This window comes from Callospermophilus lateralis, chromosome 1, assembly GCF_048772815.1.
Source record: "Callospermophilus lateralis isolate mCalLat2 chromosome 1, mCalLat2.hap1, whole genome shotgun sequence".
Taxonomy (NCBI): domain Eukaryota; kingdom Metazoa; phylum Chordata; class Mammalia; order Rodentia; family Sciuridae; genus Callospermophilus; species Callospermophilus lateralis.
In genome coordinates this window covers 119,515,767-119,521,739 of record NC_135305.1, presented here as the reverse complement: position 1 = coordinate 119,521,739, position 5,973 = coordinate 119,515,767, and the positions used below count along the sequence as shown (strand labels likewise).

Here is a 5,973-nt window from a genome sequence, read left to right as displayed (position 1 = left end):
TACCATCCCCAAAGTCTGGATTCCTTCCTTCCTTTGGTGGGTGTGAACTCTAAGAGAGAGAAATCTGCCTGAAATGGGGGGAAAAAAAGATAATCCTGTTTCCCCTGAAATTAGGGAGAAGCAGTGAGAGAAGAAGGGGAAAAAAATGTATTTTAAAAATGAGTTACAGTGGCAGAGCAGCAAGAGCTCTCTGACAAACACAAGGTGGACCACTTTTACATTGACACCAGATGTGTGTAGCACTATTAGAATATAATGTGTGAAAGCATTCAATATGGACAAGAAGACTGCTATTAACAAGGAAATGCTGCACAAATGTGCATGTGCCCATTCTCTCTCTCTCTCTCTCTCTCTCTCTCTCTCTCTCTCTCTCTCTCTCTCTCCTGGTAATTAAGAATACAAAGCAATGGTAAACCATTTATTTTACAAGTATTTGATGATTACAAACCATATGCCAGGCCCATTTTTGAATATTTTCTATTTGTTCAAAAAATGACTTAATTTCCAAAAATCATACCAGAGGGTAAGATATAAAATTTCAGCAGATGGAGTGCGGATGCACTTGAAATTGCATCCAGGTTTATTTTGAGAATGACTCCTAAGTCTTAAGTGGCCACACATGTGACACATTTTATTTTGTGTCTTCACTGATATTAAAAAGCCTATATGTTCAATACCTGAAGTAAATTAATAATCTCCTTTAAAGATACAGGTATTTGGCAGAAATGCAAGACAACTTTTACAAAGAAGAGAGGTGAAACTAGTATTTGCATATTGCGGCCCCTACAATGATTGAATTGAGGAGGTTTGAAGACTTTTGAAAGACACTAGGGAAAAAAAGCAGATGAGCAATACACTAGAGCCTGGGTCACTGACCTGTTACCAAAAACCTTGGGCCTTGTCCCTGATGGCCATGCAATAATGAGGAGAAGGTTTTGAGATCAAGGTAAAAGGAGGTTTATTGCTTTGCCAGCAAAGGGGAAAACAGGGGACTCCTGTGCCAGAAGATTTGATTCTGCCCATCAGGGAAAACAGAGGGTTTTTAAGGACACTATTCAAAGGCTCCACTCCAGGTGTGCCCTGACCAGGGGTTCCCAGGTGCATGCTGATGGTGTGTTATGATTAGCTAGTTTATCTGGGAGATCATCACTTCCTAGTTCTTCTGGTGACTCTCCTTCCTGTGGAGAACAGATCACTCAAGGTAATCTTGTTCCCTGCCCCCAGGTTAGGGAGGGAGACAGGGAGAAGGGGAAAAGAAAAACATTTCCCTTTTAAAATAAGCAGCCAGGGTTATATTCAAAAGGTGAAGTGGATCACTCTTACAACCCCAGTGCTTCCACCAATCAACTTCACCATTCAAATTGAATTGTCAAGTGTGTTTATGTCCAGCTGAATATTTCTGGAAAAAAAAAAGTTTTCTTTTTCATCAGGTCTTGACCCCCAAACTGTCAAGTTCCTTAGACAGAGTAAGCGCCTGGGTCCTTGATCCACTTAGGGTGCATATGACCACTCTTTATGCAGTCAGTACCTTTATGACTGCATTGACTGCCTAGGAGACAATAGAATGAGAATCCTAGAAATGAGTGGACCTAGAACCACTCCTCATTTGCCTTTTGGCCTTCGATGTTCCCAGAGCGAGTTGTTGAACTGGGCACGATATTTGTTGGTAAAAGGCAGTTGTGGCTATTTTTTTCCCCAACCCATCTCCAACTCTCTCCTTGTTCCCCCCGCCCCCGTCCTTGCCTAGCCCTCACCAATCCTAAACTTTCCAGTGACACCTAGACCCATCGATCATCAACTTGGGTCAAACCATGCACCCCTCGCATGGAGCTAGACGGGCAGAAGACACCTCCCACACCGGGCACTCTGGAGCACAGTGCCCCAAATCCACAGCTTCCTCTGCAGGTAAACAGACTCGCATTGGAGAGTATAGACTACTGAAAACCCTGGGCAAGGGGGCCTTCGCCAAAGTCATGCTGGCCCGTCACGTCCTCACAGGTCAAGAAGTGGCAATCAAGATCATCAATAAGAGACATCTGAAGCCACAAGTCCTCCAAAAGATGTACAGAGAGGTGAGAATCCTCAAGATGTTAGACCACCCACACATCGTGAAGCTCTATGAAGCTCTGGACTGCGAAAAAGCACTCTGTTTGGTCCTGGAGTACGCCAGTGGAGGGAGAGTTAAGGACTATCTGGTCAACAAAGGAAGACTGCAGGAAGAGGAGGCAAGATCTATATTCCGGCAGATTGTGTCTGCAGTCCAATATTGTCACCAAAAGCAGGTCGCCCACCGAGACCTGAAGGCAGACAATCTGTTATTCGACGCAGAGATGAACATCAAGCTAGCCGATTTTGGACTCAGCAACCAGTTTACACTTGGGTGTAAACTCAACACGTTTTGCGGCAGTCCGCCCTACGCAGCTCCAGAGCTCTTCCAGGGCATAGAGTACGAGGGGCCCGAAGTCGATGTGTGGAGTCTTGGCGTAGTTCTGTACACCCTAGTCACCGGGTCGCGTCCTTTTGCTGGGGCCAATGTGAGAGAACTTAGAGACAGAGTGCTACAAGGTAGATACCAAATCCCTCTGTACATGTCAACAGAATGTGAACATCTGCTGAAACGCTTGCTGGTGCTCAATCCAACTAAGAGAAGCACCCTGGCCGAAATTATGGGAGACAGGTGGATCAACAGAGGACTTGATGTCCTCCAACCCTTTGTTGGTCCAGAGGTGGCCATCTCCCACAGAAACATCTCGTTGGCTGAGCTGCAGCCAAGCAGGGTCCTCAGAAAGAGCGCCAGCTGGCCTCCTCACCGCAAAGTGCAGCGAAGCGTTTCCACTCAGAAGCAGACACGGTCCCTGGACCATGCTGGAACTGGGCCATATCCGACCAGCACTGCCCAGAGTCACCTCAGAGAACATCAAATGGCCTCCCAGAAATCCGGTGGCAGTGCTGTGGGAGGAAAGGGAATTTCTCCAGCCAGGCCCCTACCTGGGATCACCACCAGTCCCAAGGAGCTGGAGACTCCTGAATTCAAGAAAATGCCTGCTGCCTACAAGAGCAGCACACCATCTGGAGGGAAGACACTGTGGAGTAAGAACATTTGCCGCAAAACAAGGAAAGCAGACACACGTTCAGTGAGCCGGAATGGGCAGAACAACAGCACCTTCCCTGCCCAGAGCCCTCCAGTGACTTCAACCCACAGTGTCCCGAGTACCTCCACCCGGGGCTGCACCTGCTTCCCCAGAGCCAGTGCCCTTCGTCGAATGTTCCACCGCCAGCCCCGGGAATCCCAAACTGCAACACACGAAGGTCCTCTTGCCTCACCCAGCTGCGTCCATCCAGCTGAAGCATTGCCCCAGACTCAAAGAAGAGGCACCACTGGTGTTTTTCCCAAGTTTACATCGAAAATCACAAGGAGGCCTCCAACTGAGTCTGGGAAGACCCCGAGATACAAGTCATCATGTTCAAGTCATCATGTCACTGCTGAGCAGAGAAAGGAGAACCAACAAGCAAAACCTCGCTCCCTGCACTTCACCTGGAGCATGAAAATCACTAGTGCCATGGACCCCAGTGACATCATGAGGGAAATCCGAAAGGTGCTAGATGCCAACAACTGCCAATACATGCACAAGACGCCCTTTCTGCTCTTCTGCATCCATGGAGATGGGTACACCGAGAAACCCGTGCAGTGGGAGATGGAGGTATGTAAACTTCCCAGACTGGCTTTGAACGGGGTCCGCATCAAGCCCAGATCAGGGAAATCGAAGGCTTTTAAAATCATTGCCTCAAAAATTGCCAGTGAGCTCCAACTGGAAGCCAGTCATTAGGATATAAATTAACAGCAACTTGAAGTGTTTTCCTCAACACTGATGGACATATAGAATAACATCTAGGCAGTTGTTGGGAGCAGTGACTAAATTAGGGGGTTCTTTAATTGTCCGGGAGGTGATGCCCCTCCTGGGAATTCTTGATGCAAGGCGCTGGTCAAGACTGCCCAGTTTCTTGGGTGAAGACCTGTTCCACCTGTACCAACCAGGGAGCTATTCAGTTCTTGAGCTTGTGGTTCAGGTGGCAGGGCTCAGCGGTGGAACGTTATGGGCACAAGCTGCCACTCATAATTGGACTGGTCATACATATGACCTTGGTTTTGATGGCTTTGCACAAATTTTCTCACAAAAACACCTTTTAAGTACGAAACTTATATAACAAACGTGTTGAGCTGGCTCCTGACCGTTGCACTCTACCAGAGTGTAATGGACACCCAGTTCCAGCTTTTTCACCCCTTGGATTTCTGTCTTTTCTCATCCCCCATGGCCTCTCATCTGGTTTCCTCAATTAACCACCCTGCAGGTGGCAGCAGATGGGACCCAAACAGGCTATTACACTGTGGAGTGCAATGACCACAAGCCTTCTCAGTGTGATCAATGAAAGGGGTTTGGGGAGAAAGTTTGTGCAAAGCAAGCAAAACAGGGTCATAAATAGGGGCAACCTGATTATGGTGACCAGCTTGCTTTGATAAACTTCTAACTCCCACACCTGGCATCCAAACCTCATGGTCAAGAAGTGAAGGACTCCATGAGTGTCACAGAACCTCTGTTTCAACAGATCGTTCCCATAGCAACTGGGAAGTCTCAAGGGGCGCTTTCCCACTGAGAGTTCCCAAGACAGCCTTTGGCTTTGTCACAGAACATTTCAAAAACACTAATCCGCTGCTTCAGAGAGGCTTTGTCATTTCCATCTTCCATCTTGTACATCAGACCTGAAAATCTGAGGTGAAGAACACCACACCTGGGAGTGGAAGCTGGCCTTTACTATGAATGCCCTAAAGTCATGGGAAACCGAAAAAGAAAAAAAGAGAGAAAGCCACATTTGAGACATGCAAATTGCTAACAGCACAGTGCTCCATCAATGGCTTTCATTTCAGAGGTACTCTATCTCTCCTTACATGCTCTCCATTGAATGATCCCAAGACAGCCATTGCCTCTGTCACAGACCTGTAAAGAACCCTAATGCAGTTGCTGCTTCAGACAGTCAGACCTAAATTCATGGAATCCCCGAAATAGAAAGAAACACTTGAGACCTGCAAATACTTAACAGTTTAGTGCTCCATTACTGGGTTTCAGTTCAGAGGTAATCCATCTCTCTTCACATGTTCTCCATGTAATGTGCCCAAGACAGCCATTGTCTCTCTCAGAACATTTCAAGAACCCTAATCCAGTTGCTGCTTCACAGAGGCATTGTCATTTCCATCTTCCACATCATGACTGTAAAATCTGAGGAAAAGAACACCATGCCAGGGAGTGGAAGCTGGCCTTTACTATGAATGCCCTAAAGTCATGGGACACTGAAAAATAAAGAAAGACCCATTTGAGACCTGCAAATTCCTAACACTATAGTGCTCCCTCAATGGCTTTCAGTTCAAAGGTAATCCATCTCTCTTAGCATGCTCTCCATTGAATGTGCCCAAGACATACATTGCCTCTTTCACAGAACATTTCAATAACCCTAGTCCAGTTGCTGCTTCCGGCAGTCATTGTCGTTTCCACCTTCCACCTTCTACATCATGACAATAAAATCTGAGGAAAAGAACACCACGACTTGGAGTGGAAGCTTGCCTGTACTATGAATGCCCTAAAATCATGGGACACCAAAAAAGTAAGGAAGAAAGAGCCATTTAAGACCTGCAAATTCCTAATACTACAGTGATGCATTAAAGGCTTTCATTTCAGAGGTAATCCATGTCTTCTAACAGGCTCTCCATTGAATGTTTCCAAGACAGCCATTGCCTCTGTCACTGATCATTTCAAGAACCCTAATCCAATTGCTGCTTCATACTAGCCTTGTTGTTTCCATCTTGCAACTTCTACATCCTGACAGTGAAATATGAAAAAAAGAACACCAAGACTGGTAATGGAAACTGCCTTTACTATGAAAGACCTACATTCGTGGAACCCCGAAATAGAAAGAAACACG

At 46.4% G+C, this 5,973-nt stretch overlaps 1 pseudogene; it reads left to right on the top strand.

Annotated features, from left to right (window-relative positions):
• Positions 1-1,811: 1,811 nt before the first annotated feature.
• On the top strand, positions 1,812-3,827 carry LOC143641989 (MAP/microtubule affinity-regulating kinase 3 pseudogene; annotated as a pseudogene).
• Positions 3,828-5,973: the final 2,146 nt, after the last annotated feature.